The sequence below is a fragment of the Lagenorhynchus albirostris genome, chromosome 7 (genome assembly GCF_949774975.1).
Source record: "Lagenorhynchus albirostris chromosome 7, mLagAlb1.1, whole genome shotgun sequence".
Lineage (NCBI taxonomy): Eukaryota > Metazoa > Chordata > Mammalia > Artiodactyla > Delphinidae > Lagenorhynchus > Lagenorhynchus albirostris.
Window position 1 is genome coordinate 50,109,519 of NC_083101.1, and position 9,221 is coordinate 50,118,739.

At 44.9% G+C, this 9,221-nt stretch overlaps 1 long non-coding RNA gene across 1 annotated transcript; it reads right to left on the reverse strand.

The window, feature by feature from the left end:
- LOC132522878 (uncharacterized) lies at window positions 1-8,108 on the reverse strand. The gene is made up of 3 exons (XR_009541366.1): window positions 8,020-8,108; window positions 6,059-6,197; window positions 1-208 (listed from the first exon to the last, which is right to left on the reverse strand). It is a non-coding gene; the product is annotated as an uncharacterized LOC132522878 (long non-coding RNA).
- Window positions 8,109-9,221: the final 1,113 nt, after the last annotated feature.

Sequence of the window (9,221 nt, forward strand, 5' to 3'; positions counted from 1 at the left end):
TGTTTTGGCTGCCAAGTAGTTCAGAATCCAGTTGGTATTGTACCACCAGCAGAGAGTGTAGGATCCCATGGCATGAAACGTGTACACCCAAGTCATCCCTGGGAACATCTTTTTTTTTTCCTATACCAGGCTTTCTTCAGCGTGATGGTGTCAACTTTTTTTTTAACGCTATTTTACTGTGACATCTCTGCAAGCCACTTTAAACACCCTGTAGGGGAGAGAGAAGGTATGAACAAGTGAAAAGACAAATCAGACGGGTAATTGGCAGAAACAACTTGTTTGAAAATACGTTCACCTCCCTTTTTTGGGGTAATCTTGCCTTGCCTGTCTTTCAACAGCTCTATTTACAAAACATTTTCCATCCCGAGGTGTAGCATATGTTTTTCAATGACCTTGATATTTTTAACTTTTGAAGAATTTATTCCCATGATGGGTCTTCTTCCAAATGATGTGTCATAAGGAGCTTCTACTGAGTTCTGCTAGAGCATTCTGGGAGTATTTTTCACGACAAAACAGACTTCTAGCTATTCAGAAAGCACCGGCAAACCTGGGCAGTGGTGAAAGTCAGCACAGCCAGGGGGAAGAACCCAGAGGTCTGACGTCACGTGTGTGATGTGCAAAGAGTAGGACAAGGTCACACTGGTCTGTCCCTCCCCACAGCCTCCTTCCTCTGGCCACAGTGAATGAGCCACCTTCCTCCTCCAGGCCTCAGGTTTCTCCTCAGAGAAATGAGGAGAGTGGCCTAGTGGTTCGGTCTGGTGAGGAAGAGAGAAAGGCAGGAACAGGTCGGAACACCCTCTGAGAGGAGAGGGGAAGCATGGATGAGAGGCAGGCGGAGGAGAGCGCCCTTGCACAGTTTTGTCTGTGACTGACGCTCTGTGACACCTCATCTCCTGATTCTGAAGCACCGGGACTTTGGGGGAAAAGGGCAGAGCAGGAGAGTAACCCAGAGCATCTGTACAAGGAACAGATGGATGGGTATGGATGAGGATGGAAAGGGTTACTACTGCTTTTATTTTATTACTATTATTACGATTATTATTTTGGCTGAATGGCACGTGGGATCTTAGTTCCCCGACCAGGAATGGAACCTGCGCCCCTGTGGAGGAAGCGAGGAGTCTCAACCACTGGACCACCAGGGAAGTCCCTACCGTTGCTTTTAGAGATCAAGCAATGCTTATGACGTTCACATATACTTTCTGTTTTTCCCTGTCTACTTCTCTCTCCCTAGGAACACTTTTTAAAACTAGGCATGTCTTTTCGTGTGGTGCAATATATATGTTTCATATATATGAAAAATGGTTAAACTTTACCATTTTAACCATTTTTAAGTGTACAGTTTACCATTTTAACCATTCTTAAGTGTACAGTTCAGTGGCACTAAGCACATTCACATTGTTGTACGACCATTACTGCCACCCATCTCCCCAGTTTTTCCCATCTTCCCAAACTGAACTCTATACCCTTTAAATAACATTTAACATTCTCCCCTCCCCCAGCCCCCGGCAACCACAATTCTACTTTCGGTCTCTGTGAATTTGAATACTCTAGATATTTCATATAATTACAATCAGACAGTTTGTCCTTTTGTGTCTGGCTTATTTCACTGAGCATAATGTCTTCAAGGTTCATCCATGTTGTACAATATGTCAGAATTTCCTTCCTTTTTAAAGCTGAATAATGTTCCATTATATGTATATAATTCCTTTTGCTTATCCATTCATTCATCAGTGGACTTTTGGGTTGCTTCCTCCTTTTGACTACTGTGAATAATACTGCTACAAACATAGGTGTACAAATATCTGTTCAAGTCTCTGCTTTCAATTCTTTGGGAGTATATGCCTAGAAGCAGGATTGCCAGATCATAAACATATATTGTTTATTTATTTAGGCTGCACCGGGTCTGGGTTGCGGCATGCAAACTCTTAGTTGCAGCATGCGGACTTCTTAGTTGTGGCGTGCATGCGGGATCTAGTTCCCCGACCAGGGATGGAACCCGGGCCCCCTGCATTGGGAGCACGGAGTCTTACCCACTGGACCACCAGGGAAGTCCCTAGACATATCGTTTTAAAGTATTTTTATTATAGAAAATTTCTAACATTCACAAAAGTGGAGAGGACATTATAAGCAGCCCCATGTACCCATCACCCAGTTTCAACCACTACTGGCCCATGGCCAATCTTGTTGCATCCATGCTCTCTATTCCCTTTATCACTGAATTATTTTAAAGCAAACCCCAGACACCTGTCATTACATTTATAAATACTTCAGAGTCTACTTCTAGCAGAAATGATCTAGATATTTTTAAGGGAGTAATATACATTGTGAGCACCTAACTACAAATACCAATATGGGTAAATACTTACTGAATATTAACCATTGTTTGGAACTTTGTTTAAAGTGGCAGCCTTTTAAAAGAAATGTTTTACGATAAAAAATTTGAAACATACTACAAACTGGAGAAAATTGAACAAGGCACCCTCATGTGCCCATCACCCAGCTTCACTGACTGTCAATAGCAAAATGGTACTCCTTTTAAAAAGGTAGGCATAAGGTTGCTCAAATGATCATCTGACTCTTTATTCCTCTGGAGGAGAGAACAGGAATTGGAATGGAGTTGACAGCAAGAAGAACCCTTTTAATTCTCGGAAGGTTTATTACTCATCACTTAAGCACACATTTTTAAATGACTGAATCTTGGCTATAAATGCTCAGAGATATCAGCCTGAGTTCTCAGCCACGGTGTGATTCGTGGTTTATCTGAACTCACTTGTCTTTCCTCCTTGGCCTAAATCTGGGCGACTTTCAGATTTTTCCAATGTAGATGGTTATTTACAGAAAGAACAAGTTGCCATTTAAATAAAGGCAATGGCTAAGAAGTCATTTCTCCTTTTCTCATAAGCACAGAAAATGTGTGTCAAGAATTGAAGCTGTACACATGTCTAACTTTTATTTAATGAGGAATTTGTATAATTTTAGAGACAGATGCATTTCCTGGTTAGTCTTATAAATGATTGTATCACTAAGCTTTTGTTGCCTAACAATCACCCCCAAAATTTTGTAACTTAAAACAACAGTCATCAAGATGGAAGGATTTTTCTTTGTTAGACATCAAAACTTACTGTATGTCATTGATTCTAAGACACACTGTATTATCTTTGAAATTAGGCTGCATGGATCTAACAATCTATGACATTGCGGAATTACTCTTCACCAGGCAGCAGTCAGGACATATTTGTTGCTACCTTCACAAAGACTGAACTTGGTCATGGCTGTTCACATTATCATCACCTCATTTGAATAGAATGCATTATTGTATGCATGTGTTGAGTTAAGCGATCTTCAAAAAGATTGCACTAAAATTCAGCATGGAAATGAAACGTTATTGTGTGCAGAGAAAGGTGCTGAAACAGATCAGTTGCATAGAAAATTGATATTAGTTAAAGAAATTTTCATTGTTGGAGAAATGACCTTGATTAGATAGATATGCCCTTGCAGGTCTGTGCTTTATGAGACCTAAGAAAGGACTAGATGACACTGTGTTATATTTTGTGACTAAAATGCATGCAAAAGGATTGCCCATCACATACTAAGAAACTTCTCAAAATGGGTGTCAGAAACTTGGCCAAAAATTCCTGTAAACAATAGTTCAGCACTCCTTTAAGAAGTACTACATCTTCAGTGCTCTTGATGACTGACAGAAAGTCCAAAATACCATTGGCTCAACAAACCGTAAGTTTTTATCTCTGAGATATAAAAGAATTCCAGGCGCAGCCTGTACAGGATGGGTAGATAGCATCACAAAGTCATCAGGGATGTAGGTTTGTTTGATCTTGCTGTTCTGCTATTTTCTGTACATGACTCTTGCCTCATGGTATAATATAGCAGCTTCAGATCCAGACATCAGCTTCATATTCTAGGAATGAAGGAAGGAATGCAGAGGGAGCAAAGGGCAGGTACCAGCTGACCTTCTAGAGGAGGATATGCTTGTTAAAGGAAGGGAAGAAAAGTCTGCAAAGCCTGGGTCTCCAGGCGAGAAGCACCCTTTCCCCAGCCATCCACTCTCATCTACTTTTAGGTCCTGGCTGTTATCAGCAGGTAGTTACCTGAGAGTCACAGTGCTGGGAACCCAGAAGGGTCCTTCTATGTGGGCCCTTCACCAAGGGGTAGCCCAGAAGTGCTAGTAAAAGGAAGGGGGCAGAAGTTTCAGCCTCAGTCTCCTCTCCTCCCTCTCCTTCGGGCCACCTCTCCCCCATCCTGCTTGTCTCTCGTTCTTCCTTCTTTTGTTTAGCATTTCCCCATCAGACTCTAGAGCATTGTTGGAGCTACAGAGTCAGTAAAACACAATCTTACCTGTATCCAACATCTGGTGCCTAACAGTCACCCAATGAATCCACTCAGAGTATGCAAACAGAGGCAACTGGTCCTGCCCCCTCTCAGCAAGGACTGAATATCTCATGAAATCCTCTGCAACTTTCAGGTGGCTTCCTGAGGAAACGGGCATGAATGAAGAATTGGGCCCCAAAGTACATACAAGGCTTGAGGGTCCTCTTCATAGAGCACCTCAGAGGTTTGCAATCCTTTTGCCACCTTTGGAAGATCAATACATTGACAGCACGAGTGCCCCCTTAGGACATTCAGAATGTAACCCTACTGGTCAAGCTAGGGACATAATCTTTATTCCCAGATCTTCGCCAACACCCAGCCCTCCCCAGGGCCCCCTTGTCCACACACGTTGCCAGAGCTGTATGTGTGAGGCTCTTTGAACACATCTTAGAACGAGGCCGACGTAGTCTCTGCCTTCACAGAGCTTTGTCCTTCAGGTTTGTCAGAAGATTCAACTGTTTAAACTTAAGGTCACTGTCATGGGGCAGGCAGTGTGTTTCAACCAATCTGGTAACCACTATTTACCTAGGCTCTTTGCTTTGGCCCTCCTTTTTCTTGGATTTGCTCTCAGGGGTCTCTCAGGAAAAGTAGATCAAACATCTATCCTTATACATATATATGTATAACTGATTCACTTTGCTGTGCAGCAGAAACTAACACAACATTGTAAATCAACTATACTCCAATAAAAATTAATTTAAAAAAATAAAAAAAGAAATCTATCCCTGTTTGTCACAGAAGAGCCAGCCATTTACTCCTTCCCAACACCATCACCTTTCCATATTTCAAAATGCAATTATCCAGTCTTGGAAGCACCTTGGTGGAAGCTCCTTAGCGACCTGTATGTAAGTGTGGCAGACTCTATTTTCCCAAAAAGGTCACAGCAAAATTTCCAGTCCCACATTCTTCCAGAACCTTGCCTCTCTCCAAGAAGAGACAGATTCTATTTAGTCTCCCCTTGAACCTGAATGGGATTTGTGACTGCTTCAGTGAAGAGGATGTGGTAGAAATTATTCATGACTTGTGAGGCTAGGTCAGAAAAGGAGATATAACTTCCTCCTGGCTCCCTCTCTTGGAGCACTTGCCTTCAGAACTCTGCCGCCATGCTGTGAGGAAGTCCAAGCCAACTCTCACAGAGGAACCACGTTGGGAGATCTGAAGTGGAGAAGAACTGAGGCTCCAGCCAACAGCCGACATCAACTGGCAGATGTGTGTGTGAATGAGCCCTCAGATGATTCCAGCCTCCAGCCTTCAAGGGCTCCACCTGAGGTCCCAGACATTGTGGAGCAGAGACACAGGCTGTCCCTGCTGCACCCTGTCCAAACTCCTAACCCACGGAATCCATGAGCATGATAAGTGGCTATTTCCACCACTTACTTTTTTTTTTGCAGTACGCGGGCCTCTCACTGCTGTGGCCTCTCCCGTTGCGGAGCACAGGCTCCGGACGCGCAGGCTCAGCGGCCATGGCTCACGGGCCTAGCCGTTCCACGGCACGTGGGATCTTCCCGGACCAGGGCACGAACCTGTGTCCCCTGCATTGGCAGGCAGACCCCCAACCACTGTGCCACCAGGGAAGCCCTCCACCACTTACTTTTAAGGTAATTTATTAGACAGCCAGAGTAACTAGGACAGCAAACCAAGCATAAAATGTGAAACCTTCTAAGGTCCTTACCTTGGCATCTGCAGGCTCCTACTTGTCCTGTGTCACAGTAGCAACGCACCGAGACTGGAGGGGTAACCACAGGGAGGGTTCTGCTGCCACAGACAGCTCGGCCACGAGGGAGGCAAAGACATGAAAAATGGGAAGAGACCTGCAGAAGCATAAGAATAATTGGGGGGGCTTCCCTGGTGGCTCAGTGGTTGAGAATCCACCTGCCAATGCAGGGGACATGGGTTCGAGCCCTGGTCCGGGAAGCCACAACTACTGAGCCTGCGCTCTAGAGCCCGTGAGCCATAACTACTGAGACTGCGTGCCGCGACTACTGAAGCAAGCCTGCGTGCCTAGAGCCCATGCTCCGCAACAAGAGAAGCCATCACAATGAGAAGCCCACGCACCGCAACGAAGAGTAGCCCCCGCTCGCTGCAACTAGAGAAAGCCTGCACACAGCAACGAAGACCCAACACAGCCAAAATTAAATAAATAAATTTATTAAAAAACAAAAAGAATCATTGAGAGTTGACTGTACACTGTATAGAATGTAATTTACCCAATGCTGACCATTTCTAACCCTGATGCTGTGTCTGCTAGAACTTTATTTTTGGCAGTGGCATTTTATAGTCACCCCTACCCCACTTTTTTTTAAGAAAGAAGAAAAGATATATGGGCAGTGGGGCTTTGAATCATTTCATTCCCCTGGGCTTTTTTTTTCTTTTTTTCTTTGTGGTACGCGGGCCTCTCACTGCTGTGGCCCCTCCCGTTGCGGAGCACAGGCTCCTGACGCGCAGGCTCAGCGGCCATGGCTCACGGGGCCCAGCTGCTCCGCGGCATGTGGGATCTTCCCGGACTGGGGCACGAACCCGTGTCCCCAGAATCGGCAGGCGGACTCTCAACCACTGCGCCACCAGGGAAGCCCCACCTCCAGCTTTTTGGCTTCCTCCAAACCCTCTCTCCCGTTCATACGCGTCTACTCATTATTGCTTAGTTTGCTAAAAACAGAATTTGTGGAATTTAATGAGCAGAATACCCAATAGTGGCGGCACCATCAGCAATCCTCCCCCCAATAATCCCCAATCATCATAATCATTGTCAACATTGTTGTCACCATTATCTTTGTTATGACCAAGTAATGCTTAATCTTATGAAAAGTATAACTCCAAACCACTTGAGTATATTCTGCTGTTTTTTATTCATCTGTAGCTATCTCACCCTGGGTCCCCCAAGCAGAACCCAAGACAAGGACCTATGTGCAGGTGGTCTATGTGGTAGGAGATCCCAGGGAGCCAGAGTGAAAGAGAGGGGAGAATAGACCTGCAAGGAGGAAAAACCAATAAAAGCGTACATCTTTGAAGTTGCTACTCTAGATCGTGGAGCGTGATTCCATGAGACTTCCTGAGAAGCATACGGAATTTCTCCACTGTAGGATAATATCGGCTAGTATCTGCTGGGCATTGATTGTGCTACATATTTCCAAACACAGTTTAATCACCACAACAACACCGTGAGGTGGGTTTTAATAATCCCCATTTTATGGATGACAAAGCTGAGGCTTAAAAATCTTAAAACTGCCCAAGGCCACAGAGCTAGGCAGAGGTGGAGCCCCACCCTCTACCTTTAAAATCTTTTGCCTCTTTAGAACCGCTTCTACTGTGCAAAGAGGGCAGACAGTTTCATTGGTCTCTCTCAGAAGCTCTTAGAAAATGCAAAATTATCTTTTTTGGCCTCAAATCAAAAGGCCTCTGAGGAAAAAGTCCCCAAATGTACAACAGGAATTGTGTGGCACATTTACACCCAGGGCTCCCAGCTGCAAGGCGACCTGAGAAGGAACATTCTCTGAGAACTCTGATAAGCCTCTCCAGCCCATGTTATTTTTGTGATGATGCAGCTGATAAGATTTCACAGAAACATGTGGACAGCAAACCACAGACTGATGGAAAACCTAGGAGCAGAGAACAAAGCTGAGTTTTAGGTCTTACGGAATCCCTGGCAGGAAGCAAGCAAAGCTCCTCGTGGCCCCATCGCTGTCGCCCTTCTTCATCAGTCACAGTCCTATTCTTAGTTTGAGGTATCTCAGTGGTCACCGAAGAGAACTCTCAACTGGCTGAATAATTCCAGTGGCTCAGAATAGCACATCTGAAGCCGGGAAGAGCGAGCCAGCAGGCACGCTGCTACATTGTTAAGTGAAACTGGGTGGGGAGGAGGGAGGTTCTGTGGACACTGAGAGCCAGGTCAAAGGGCCTTTCTTTTCACTCAGGGAAAAGGCCGGAATAGCCGGTTTTGTTGCAAAAACAATGTTTTAGGGGAGAAGAAGTAAATTCAAAGTAGAGAGCTAGTACACAAAGGCCAAAAAAAAGTCTTCATTCATTTAATGCCTTTTCTTCATTTTGCCAGATTTAAAACATGGAATTAACTTTGTTGTCTTGCAGTTATAAAATCAATATATTCTCATTGTAAAAAACAAAACAAAAAAACACAGACATACAGTAAAGTATAAAAATGAAAGTAGGGACTTCCCTGGTGGTCCAGTGGTTAAGACTCCACGCTCCCAATGCACAGGGCCCGGGTTCAATCCCTGGTCAGGGAACTAGGTCCCTCATGTGCAGCTAAGGGATCCCGCACAGAGCAACCAAGATCCCACGTGCCGCAACTAAGACCTGGGCAAAAAAATAAAAATAAATAAATAAATAATAAAAAGGAAGTGAAAATCAGCAGTAATTCCATTATCCAAAGCTCAGAAATACAAACATTATTCACTTTTTTTTTTTTTTTTTTTTGGCGGTACGCAGGCCTCTCACTGTTGTGGCCTCTCCCGTTGTGGAGCACAGGCTCCAGACACGCAGGCTCAGCGGCCATGGCTCACGGGCCCAGCCGCTCCGCGGCATGTGGGATCTTCCCGGACCGGGGCATGAACCCGTGTCCCCTGCATCGGCAGGCGGACTCTCAACCACTGCGCCACCAGGGAAGCCCCAAACACTATGCACTTTATGGTGTGTTTTGTTGTTGTTTTTGTTGTACGTAAACAACTGGTATTTGCTACCCAGGACTTTCCCTCTTTCTCTGGGCAAAATCCGCCCAAATTCCTTTGGCACCTGTTCTCTCCCTCTAGTTCTCAGCCTGGTGGTTAGGGATTGCCTCACTCTCAGTTCCATTGTCCGGTCCTTAATGGCTTCAGCTCACC